Genomic DNA, 12394 nt, shown 5'->3' with positions numbered 1-12394 from the left:
AAATCCTTCCAGGAAAACTTTTACAATCAGTATGTTTTTAAAGTTTTAACTTTCAGTAACATTTAATAAACCAGAAAATGATGGTTATGTGAAATACAAATAATTTAAATGCTTTCTCGCGTATCCTAATTACAGTTTTAAATAAGTAAAACCATTTTCTGGTCATTTAAGGCGCTTTTTTTTTTTTTTTTTTTTTTCATTTTACTTTACTTAAATACTTAGTTAGGTTCGTAAACTGCATTTATTCATTGTAATTGAAAAATTATTTTCATTAATAATTAATGCTCAAGTTTTGGGAAATCTGGAAAAATACGTTCACTGCAACTGCTTTCAGAACTAAATAGTGTATTAAAATAGCTTTTAGTACTGTATTTGTTGCCATTTTCTCCAAGTCTTACAAAATAAAATAATAAGTTTTTACTATATATTTATTGAATTTCCATCTACACTTATTTAGGGCTTTGCTATTTATAGTATACGTAAGAAAGTCTAATTTTAGTTGCACTATTATACAACCGTCCTTCATTCCTGCTAAATGGAAATATTGAAACGATCTACTTAACTTTTTTCCCAGCAGTAATTTTTCAAATTAGCCTGAAAAAAAAAAAAAATCATTTCATTTGAAATAACAGTCCATAAATAAAGAGCTTTGTAGTGAATTGGAAGCAAACTCGAAATCTAAAAAAGTATTATTTCTAAGATTTTTAGCTATCCTTATTCTGTAAACACAATATATCCATACCTGCCATATCCAGGGTTCGACCTTGGGCTCAAAGGCGGTTGCAGTCTGCCTTCGCTAACCATCGTACCGTCATAGGACGATTAAATATAATGGAAGTCATGTTATACCACAGAACTGCATGTAATATTCTGGGGAGGGAATATTCATGCAAGGTAATATATTGATGTTTTACCGCATGATTCAAGGTCATTTCATTTGAAATAACAGTCCGTAAATAAAGAGCTTTGTAGTGAATTGGAAGCAAACTCGAAATCTAAAAAAGTATTATTTCTAAGATTTTTAGCTATCCTTATTCTGTAAACACAATATATCCATACCTGCCATATCCAGGGTTCGACCTTGGGCTCAAAGGCGGTTGCAGTCTGCCTTCGCTAACCATCGTACCGTCATAGGACGATTAAATATAATGGAAGTCATGTTATACCACAGAACTGCATGTAATATTCTGGGGAGGGAGTATTCATGCAAGGTAATATATTGATGTTTTACCGCATGATTCAAGGTCTGGTGTCCGAAAGCTGGGAAATGGAAACACTTGTAACTTCTACAAAAGATCATGATTTTAAAGATACTGTTCATTTCGAGAACGGCTGCTTTATAGTGTTGTGGAAGATTAGTTATATTTCCCTAGTCTCTTGATATTAACTGCAATGAAAATATATGGCTTATTATAGGCTTCTGATTTCGAAAAGATCACTTGACTAGCATAAATAATCTAGAATAAGGCCTAGAAACTGAATGGAATAAAGTAGTAAAGAAAATAGCTTAAAATCTAGTCTTCTTCATTGAATGAAGAAGACCGCTGCTAATGGAGCGCATGCTAAATACGTGCAAATACTTCCCCTCTTGTAAAAAATAAAGTATTATTACATAAATGATTTTAAAATAATAGCTTAATCATTATTTAGAATAGCTGCTACTGAGTGGAGAAAAGCTGTGTTATTTGATGCGTATCTCATGACTTGATTACCGATCAAGTTTAGCTGTTATTTTAAATTGATAAATTTACTGTCGCTGGTGTATTTTTAAGTACCCTCAGTGTTTAAATTCCTGACGAACTAATGAATCTACAGTTTAATATGCAGCTGCTTTTAATGCAGTAGAGAGATGGGAATGAACTCGCAGTTCCTGTAGATTTAATATAGTTATTGCTGGAATACTTTGTTGTCCTTAAATAATTAAACTCTAAATGTCCAGGCATGTAAATACGCATGGCATACATTTGACATGTAAATACGCATGGCATACATTTGACATGTAAATACGCATGCTAGTAAACTGCCTATTTCTTCTCCAATATGAGTGTTTTATTATAGTGAAATGAAATGTATTATCCTGAATGAATTTTTCTAAACGTCATACGTATTTTGATTTCTGTCAAACTGTGTATGGTATTTGGTTTGTCTTTGTGACATTTTTGCGATAAATATTTAATTACGCTGTAATTATTCCCGGTGCAATGCTAGTTTCTTTAAGCCCCGGTCCTTAAATAACTTTGTAGGCGACTTTGGGTAAATGAGCAATTATTGCTTTCTTCGCAGTTTTTTTTTAGTGTTGTTAATTATAGATAAGTACTCTGTATTCAAAGTTAGAAAGTTCAGGGTACAAGCCATCCTTCACTTTAAATAAAAAAATTGCTAAAATCTTTTTTAAATAAGAGTAAGAGTCTATTGGTTAAGTAGCGGAACACTCATCCTTGATCCCGTGTTCAGCACGTAAAGGGCATGGAAATTTTTTAATAAATTCTGAGAAAGGATCAATATCTTTACTGCTGATGACGCCTTTTATGGGATTCTCACGAAGCCTTTTGTTAAATGAAAATTTGTAACTCTTATGGAACATTATTTTAATGGAAATAAGCAATTGAATATAAGCCTCGATAAGCAGTTTTTAGCGTTTTAGCAGTTGTGTAGAAGTTTAAATCAATGTCCTTCAGATCATACTAGACTGACAAGCGAACTATCGCTCCGATGGAATTAATATGGCAAAACCCTGAAAAGGTTGAAATAACCTTTTTATTAAATTAAACAGAAATCACAATTTGTGCATACAAATAACCTCTGTCATTAGCGGGTATTTAAAATAACATAAGCTGAATTTCAAATTCGAAGTAACTTAATCGGAGACTACACAAAATGATATATTTAATCAGGCTCAAATGTATTAACGGTGGCTAAAAAATGGCTAAAGACGGAATGATCTCAGGCGGAGTTGGCGATAGTACGTAACTTGCGGGCGAGGTTGCCAAAAGCTCTAATACTAAAGCTTTTCAAACCCTCGACTTAATTACTCAATCAATTAATTTGTATTCTAGTGAGAAATGCGGAAAGGGTAAGTTATAATACAGGTTTAAATCGTAATAATCGATTCATTAACATAAATAACTTAAAAATTATCCTAAATATTACACTTATTTTCAAAACATGCAAATCGATTAGTGGTCTAAAATGATATTTAAAGGTGATCTACGTAGTCTAATCAAAATACCAGATGTAGTAAATTTTTCACTTGGGTTAAATAAATGACGTAGTGTAGGGACATTAAGAAGTTAAGTTGGTAGTTAAACCTTGTGAATCTAATTCTTTATATATCTTATTAAAACCCAAGGAATTTTGCTCAGAGATCGCTATCGTTTTGACACAAAAAGTGTTAATTTGTTCGAGTCATATAAACAATAACTGCAAACTTCAGCTTTCTAACACAATATCGTAAGAAGTAACATGAATTAGAGAGTGTTCATAATGCAAATAGCTTTGTTTGAAAAGTAACATACGTAACTTAACCAAGCGTGCTTTACGCGGAATATCTACATATGCCATCTGATTGCTCTTAAGAAATAAGTGTCCGGTGGAACATAAAAATAATCATACCCCTTTGTTCGGACTGACTAATTAGCTAGGCGGGCTTTACTTAAGGCAAAATGAGCAGTTATTTGTTTACGCTTTCATGGTTCTTTTCGATGTGAATAAATTAAGAGCTACTCCCTTTAGAAGTCCTCCATGACCCTCTTCATAAGTAAATTACCGTCGCATAATTTTATCTTAATTTTAGCAAAATACGCGAACCGTACTGGAATAATTAAAGCGCTTTTGAGAGCAAAGTCGTCAATATTTTGCATTGTAATTCTAAACTCATGATAATTGCATGTTTGCTCTAAAGCATTGTTTTAATAAGTTTCTTTTTAATTGATTCTCTTAATTTTTAAGATATGTGGTAAATGAAGTGAACCCAGATGAGAAACGAAACCAAACTCTAGGGTTTTCAAGTTAAAGGAATTTTTAGCTCACGCCAGAAATGACAGGAAAGAGTTGTCGTTGGAGACTCAGGCGCAATGACAAATTTGAGCACCCTCATGCATGTTTAATTTTAGAAATATATCACTGCTGAAATGGCCAGAAGTCTAATAAAAGGGAGTGTATTTCAAATCTGCGTGCAAAATAGTTTCATCAATTCAAGCATAAGCTTAAGCTAGATTTTGAAGATATGTGATAAGAAGAAAGGAAATATAAATGTGCAGTGTAAAACTAAAAAGAGAAAATTATTAGACATCTTCTCAAAATTCGAAAGCTGTAAAGTAAAAAAGAGTTTTTTTAGATACACATAGTCGGTGATGAAATTATAGGTCTAAAAAGCTAAGGTTTCGTTGCGTACTGTTCTTTCTAAATGATTTTATTCAACTGTTCTTCCTTTGGAACTCAAGGAATTTTATTCCGAGGTCAGCATGGTAATAAAACAAAAAGTGTCTACTGTGCTCATAAAAAGACATGTGAAAGACAAATGTAAATTGCAGCTGCCATGCTAGATCCCGACGGTATAAAAAGAAAAGCGGGTAAGGGTGTTTAAAATGCAAACTGTTCTGTCTTTGGAATTATTTGGGTAGTATTTATTCCAACTCATGAACGTTTTCAATTATTGATTCTTTTTTGTCAGTATCGAATGTGTGTGGAATGATCATTTAGTTCGGTATAATGAGTAAAAATTTATCAAAGCACTCGTAGGATTAATGAAGGCTTGACAAAATGAGTTATTGTGACAAATTATAGAAACATTTTGCACCAAATGAATCAGGGAAAATCATTTAATATAATTACGTAACGTGTGTGAAATATACATATAATTAATACAATTTCCTGCGTAATTAATAGCATGAGATTGTCATTTATCTTTCAGCTCATCAGATATCCATTTTTCAATATTTTCTTACCCCCCTCCCACTTTGAGGTAGTTAAACGTACCATGATTAAGTTCCAGAAAGCATTTTCGGAAGCAGTGTTTTGCTAATACGCGTCTAATGTGCATTCAGAGTATTAGAATCAGCAAAAAAGGAATGGAGGCTTTTTTAGAAGTTGTGTTTGGCATAAGTTTTATACACATACAGAATTTCTTCACAAACCATATATAGTTTTTTTTTTTTTTCAAATTATGGCATTGTTATTAATGACATTTTAGTTTATGACTACGGGATTTTTTTTCCCAAGTGCTTTCGAATTGCTAAAAATATTCACGCATTATCTTTAGAGCGTATTTATAAGGACGATTAGATCACCTTTTATTCGTCTGTTTTTTAAACTTCCCGATTTAAAAAAAGTTAATATCCCAGAATTTAATTTAAAATTTCTAATAAATTTTAATAATTTTATTTCAAGTAAGCTGAACGTGATTTTTGTTTTCATTTTATATTCAAAGCATTCCGAAAGTTAAATGTATTTTTAGTACTACTATAATAGGAGAGCTAAAATTTAAAATGAACAGACTTTTTTAAATAGATCGACAACCCGAAAGATTTAAATGCTTACTTTATTATTAAAGCTAATATTAATGACTATGAAAAGCAATGAAATTGAAAAGTTCCGAAATTCATTCTTTTTCTTATTGTGTATTTAATGTGTTTTATTTATTGTTATGATTTAAAGCTCCATATTGTGAAGTAATGTATCCATGACAGAAAAACGAAGCCAGTTGTACATATGTAATTAACAGATGCTTGGGTGTGACATAAATGTTTAGATAGCTGATGTAAACGTTCGTCGTCGTCGTGTTTTAAGGTGAAAAAGAACTGTAAATAAAACAAACCCTAACGAACATACTTATTCACGTAATTACCGAAAATTAGTAAGATCATCATCTTAACTGTTCTGAAAATGAATTGCGTTTACGCTAATTTCTTACCAGTTGCACGGGACGTTATCGTTATGGCTTGATCTAGAATCTGCTCAGTAATCTTTGATAGACATTCGGAACTTCGTTGACTTTTAGAACTTCTGTCTCCCTCTCTGAACTTTCGAAACCAGTGACGACATGTGCTATCGTCAAACGCATCCTCTCTGTACATGTGACGAATATTTCATCATACTAGTACTGCTGCGGTGCTGTTCAATTGACCAAACGTCAGCAAACAGTGTCTGATATGTTTTTCATCCTTTGTCAGTTTAAACCGTTTGATTTTTTTTTATGTACCGAGTGATTTACTGTCACAAACATGTTGCCTTTATATGCTTCTGTCTACACGTATTACAGGTGAAAATTCAGATCATCACAGCATTATGTACATTGTCAAATTCATTCGTATTAAATCTAAAAAAAAAAAAAAAAAAAACTTTTGCATCAACCCAATAATATAGAATCTGCATATGATCGGACGATCCGTAATTAAGGGCTTTTTTGACAGTCAACACATTCAGCTAGTAGTTCAGCAGAGAGTTTCGGGTTCGACTTTCTTGCATAGGAAAACTCTTATTACTGTATAGCGGAGTTAGAACTAAAATATGACTTATAGTAACTCGTTACCACCTTGGCTAACTGGATCGTGCCTCCTACTACCAATTAACTGAAGGAGTGGGAATGTAATAAATTAAAAGCATTTCTTCCATGAATCCTTGTGTACCAGTCTGGACATTCAGCTGGCATCTGAAGAGTTTCGGATGCTATTCCCGGAGAAGGTATGTTTGATTTTTCAATTTACCTGCTCACCAAAAAGAATGAGAAACTAAATTCTAAAGGCTGTATAAAGGAATTTACTTTTGCTGTAACTTAATATTATCCAGCATCTGTACTTCTAAACATACGTACGTATAGTCTTTTACATAATTCTGTTTTAGTTCAGTTTCCTTTAAAACACTTCATAAATTCATTGCTCATTGGAACAACTTCTAAACATGTTTCTGCCATATTTACAAGTAGAAAAAGTATAGTAGATTCTGATGAGTAGCGAAACTTGATAACTCAACGTAGAATGCGTTGTGAATTTCCATAAATGAGCCAAAAATGGCCACGCGGAGTTTTTTTTTTTTTTTTTTTTTTTTCCTCTTTTTTTTTCCCGTGCTGCACTTAAGGATACTGATTATCTAGCTTTTAAAATCCATCGTTTTGATGAGTGAATATTTCTGCTATTAAGCTAGCTGCAAGTGGTCCGACATGTATTGGACATAAATTGCTGACTACTAGAGAAGGTATTTCTTATAATTTTCTGCATAAAGAGAGTGCGCATAAATGAAACGAAGAAATGCATTATCACAGAACAGTAAAGAATATCATCAGTTCCCGTAGTGTCTCGATAAGATCCAGAATTACGTAGTAATCGCCATTCATATTTCAGCACCTAACGTCATTTGATAGCGCGCTTTCATGATGCCCTTGGGCCTCGTTCCGACATTACTTGTCTCCTAGGGTTCATCGACAGTTTCTGCCGGAAAATCGCTTAAAAAAAGTTTTTTAGATCTGGTCGTTCAAAATTTTTTTAGTTCACAGTTATCGTCTAGCGTGTCATCTGTGTAACAAAATTCTTTTATATATGCGGTTTTGTATAAATGAAAAATGGTGTATCATTGAAAGTATTTTCTTGGATTTGTTCGCGTTCTACGTTAACTTGCTGACATTTTTTGGCCTAGCATTTCGCAGTGCTACTGTGCATTTTATTTATTTAAGGAAGTATATGGTTTTATTTAAAAGCCTCAAGACAGTGAATAGAGTCTTTCTTTTTATTTTTACTTTGGTAGTCTTTTACTAAAAAATGCATAAATGTATGTTTGGTACTTTTAAATCCTTACGTATAGGCTTATACGTTTAAGCTGTTTGGTTATGTGCTATTGCAGTTACTTTATTAAAAATGTTAATTTTTACTTAAAATTATTACCCTTGACTCCCGTTTTAAAATTATTTATTTTACATAGAGTTCGTTTATTTGTCAGTGTTTGTTCTTAGTTTTTTGACTCTCCTTTACAGTAATATGTTTAATTTCTATGCAGAAGAAAACTATTATACTTAAATTTTTGTTTATATCAGTATAAAGAAATCTATTGTTTCCGCCGTATACAATGATGATAACATATCACATCATTCCACCTTAGTATATTAGAATTGCATAACTAAGCGAAAATGTAGCTGTAATATATGAGCTGGATCTACGAAAACGTCATGAAAAGGGCAAACTTTTAAGTTATTCATGATTATTGACATTTCATGTACTCGAGCAAGTTGAAGGAAGCTATGAATCCTTTAATAGTATTTCTGGTAGTTTTAATCTTTTCCGTCGGATATTAGATTCTCTGATAAAAAAATTCAAAGCAAAAGAAGTACAAGGTTTTTTTTTTTTTTTTTTTTTCGAATGCTAATAAATTATTTGTAATGTGAAAAGTAATCGTCCTATTTTAAAAGTCTTATTTTCGGAACCGAAAACTTGTACAATTAATTTAGCTCTAGAGTAAAACCGGCGTTTATTTTTGTTTGGTACTCCAAACCTATACTTAAGGATTTAAAAGTACCATATAGTTGCTGCGTTATTGTCATATGCCAAAAAAGAGAGAGAGACAATTTTTGTGCGACTTCCATGATAGAAGTTAATGTATCAGCATAAAGCAGTTTTAAAGGCTGTTAACTGTAGGTAGTAATGACAATGGTTAATATTATCTCTGAAATCAGCCCGCAAAAAGAATATGCCGGTGCAAAATTTTCATGGTAATATTGTAAACATGTAACAGAAGAGAACGTTGTGAGCTATCCTGCTGCGGCCGATAAAAAACTCTCAATGATCGTACACAGCGTCGTCTGCCACGCATAATTCATGGATATGCGACATTGCTGCGCATCAGAAAAGTACCATCATTGGTGCCCCAAGTTATATCAATATTTTAACAGTGAAATGTTCTGTTTCTCTTGCTGGAAGCCGGAAAGGATTACTCTGTTACATGCTTTTGTTGATCTCCTAACTCAAAAATCATTTCCTTCGCTGCAGTCATGTGTTTTGTCACTGAAAGTAAGATGACTGAAAATTCGTTCATCGAGCGCAAGTATTAAGTATTTTAAACGGATGGGTGATTGTGTGGGATATGAAGAAAACTCTGGGCTCCTCAGATAAAGCCAAGGGTAACCCTGTAATATGTGGGATTTATTCTTAGTTGGCGAGTATCAGGGCATTTAATTAAATCGCAGAACTCACTAATTAGTGGATGATGCATAACCATTTTCGTGGATTATTTCCTTTTATGTGATGCATTCACTCAGAGGGAATGGACTCTTGCGGCATGACAATGTACCATTGCTCAGGTGCACCATTCACCAAATAGTGGCTCAAGTAGTATTCCACCAATGGTGTTATGATATGTCAGTCTTATTTCGAAGATGTAAAACCCAAAAACTTCTGTATGCAAAACAGACGAGTGTGTTAATTTTAAGAGGTAGGTTTCCGAGCTTTGTAGCCATTGAAAGGGGAAAATATGACATAAATGGTTACCAAAATCAGTATATAAGGCCTTCTTTTTAAATACAGTATGTAATGTAAAATCCGAAACATACGGAAATTTGATAAAATATTTAACTAAAATGTATTCGTTACATTTTGGAATTTTTCATCTTTCTTGTAAAAAATGTAATTATGCAACCATATTTTAAAATCTGAATCAGGGAAATTAATTAATAAAACATAATAGTATTGAAAAATCAAAAACTATGGAAAGCCAAATGTTTTATTCCAAAATTATATTTGCATTAAACATCCTTTCAAAATATGGCAGGACACTTACGCAAATTCATCACTAATATTGTAATAGCTTTGCTGGACAAAAATCGTAAAAACTAATAACAGAAGGACTATTATTTTTAACGACAAATAATATTTCCTTCCTTTTCTTCTGATCATGTTTAGAAACTTTCTTATTTAACCCCGTATTTAATTCTTGACACCTAGAAATCTAAAGAATGCTTTTGTATACTTTAAATGGCGTAGAGAGAAAAGAAATAGAAATCGACTTTCTCGTAACTTTGCTTTCATCTTCTACAGGGTTTTCTGTTACATTGCATTTCTAGTGTAAGATTTTTCCTATTGCTTTCCAGACGAAATACCATTCCTCAGGGAAATGTACACACAACTGCTATTTTCGACTGCATGTGACATACAATCAGGCGACTATCTTTTCTCTTTGTGTGTTTCTCGATTTATTACAACAGGGCAGATTATTTTTATATTGTCTTACTTTTCCTTCTTTTACTTTCACATTTGATTAGTTATATATCTGGTTTTTCTCTCTCCTTCCTCCCCCTCCCCCCAAAAAAAGCAGTTTAAAAATGTGCATTATGTGTTCTTCTCAACTGGTTGTTTTAATTGTGAAATATGAAAGATATGCTAAAGTTTTTATTTTTCAGTTTACTTTTCTGTATAATTTTCTTATAAAGAGAGCTAAAATGAAACAATTTAAGTTTTCATCGAAACGCTTACCTTCGAAACCAAGAATTTCGCTTAAAATTTTTGACACTTTGGACAAGATGTTTTCCTACTAGATGCAAATTTTAGTGTGTTCAGTTGTGGTTAAAATATAAGGTATTTCTTCCGCTTTCCTAGCGTGCCATGGTGGCGTAGTGGTCTGCACACTGGGCCGGTATTCCAGAGGTCCGTGGTTCGATTCCAGGCGATGGCGTTTGCTCTTTTTCATCTTGCCTGCATCCAAAAATATCCTAATATCTCTACAAAAGGAGGAGCATATTTCATCTTTATGGCTTAGGTTTCTAGACTTCGAGGTTAATAGGATCTCCAGACGTTTGAAATTTCAAACCAAAATACTTGCTTTAAACTCTGCGGAAGATTCGAACCTAATCTGTACTACATTTCTTTGATCGCTGTAATCTGTTAGCTTTCAGTGACATCTTATTTGGAAAGAATAAACACAATTAATAAATAAATCGTTGCATATAATTATCGAAGTCTTTTTATTATACCTTATTCATCCTTCCTGACTTTTGAATTAAGATTAAATATGTTGTGGTGATCCATTTAATTTATCTAACAGTTAATTTTATTTTAAAGCAACTTTCCTTTTATTCTCGTTTTCAACCCACGCTTTCTCATCAGAATATTAATGAGTTAGCGCGCGTGTTTTCAAATGAGGTAGGCAGAAAGAAGTAGTATTTAAGGGAACGATTTGGAAAGTGATTTTAGAGCGTGTTATGTCTGCTTGAAGGCCTCGTTATTATCTTTGTTTTACTAACTATTTAATTCCCTTGGTGTTGACACTTCTAGTTGAGCGCCATTAGTCTTGTTTACGCTGACTTCAGTCAGAGCTTGCCTTTGCGTTTAGTAACCTCTGAAAGGCCATTAGGCTAATTTAATTCTATTTTATTTTACATGACTTGTTACCTTTTGAGTTGAGCTAAAAGTATTTGCCTTCTGTAAGCATGAGTCGGTGCCATCTGTGAAACTTTTGTTGAATTAATAAAGAGTTCTTCACACCCTTTTGTGAACTTTGTCGTACTTGAGGATAATTCTTCACACATTCTTTTAGCATCTCGGTAAAATATACTGAAAAAAAAAAAAAAAAAAAAAGACGCAAAAATGTAAGGGTCACCCAAATAACATATATATATTCAAAATAGTGTATGCTGTTTTATTTAAGCTGTTTGTTTTGTACTGTCATATAAATTTGTTGTTTTATTTCATTCGGAACTGTAGTCATTGTACGAAAAAATATGAATATAAGTTATTTCGTGTTTTCGTATGCAATTGTTATAAAATATTTACAGAACAGAAAAGGAGCGATAGATCTGCGTTTATACAATCAGATATGTGCGCTGAAGTTTTGTTCAGGTAGTCAAGTTATTAATATTAAAAATTCTGATGGAAAGGAAATACAGGGGGATTATGTTTTAGGTTCCTTTGCAGCCTATTCTTATGAACATGTAATAATGAATCTCGAACTGCAGATTTTCGAGATCATGAAAAGAGAAATTCGGGAAAATAAAATAGTTCAAGTTTCTGCCACTTTGCTTTTCAGCAAAAATTTTATTTAAAGTAGGAAATGTTCTTCTCTTCAAACTAGAAAACAGACTTTTTATTGGAGGGGGGAACGAACCGTCGCTGGGAGACTATTCTATTCCGACTAGCATGTATTAGAGAAAAAAGACCGTGCTTTGCTCTTCAAGTTAATTTAGAAGAACTGAGCAATTATTCAACTTCTTTGCGAGAATATCATAGTTTGAAAGGACTGTGGAAAGGGCTTATTGCAAGAACAGGATTAGTTTGAAGAGACTGGAGATTTGGGGGGGGGGTGTTCTAGGAAGCTGACGGCGACACATTCCACAAGAAGTTGATGAAGAAGCGGCTGTTGCTGCAGCGGACAGAATTTCCTGTTATCAGGAAATTTTTCCTGTTACACTTTGCGAAAGGTA

The 12394-nt window shown here is 32.9% G+C and overlaps 1 protein-coding gene across 3 annotated transcripts in view; it reads left to right on the top strand.

Annotated features, from left to right (window-relative positions):
• LOC118193351 (uncharacterized) overlaps positions 1–12394 on the top strand; it is a 370168-nt gene that overhangs the window by 217361 nt on the left and 140413 nt on the right. The window lies entirely within an intron of this gene.

The sequence above is a fragment of the Stegodyphus dumicola genome, chromosome X1 (assembly GCF_044657685.1).
Source record: "Stegodyphus dumicola isolate Sdum_Otavi_A_Nest chromosome X1, ASM4465768v1".
Taxonomy (NCBI): domain Eukaryota; kingdom Metazoa; phylum Arthropoda; class Arachnida; order Araneae; family Eresidae; genus Stegodyphus; species Stegodyphus dumicola.
Note: the sequence above shows the minus strand (reverse complement) of the source record. Positions and strands in the feature narration are given on the sequence as shown.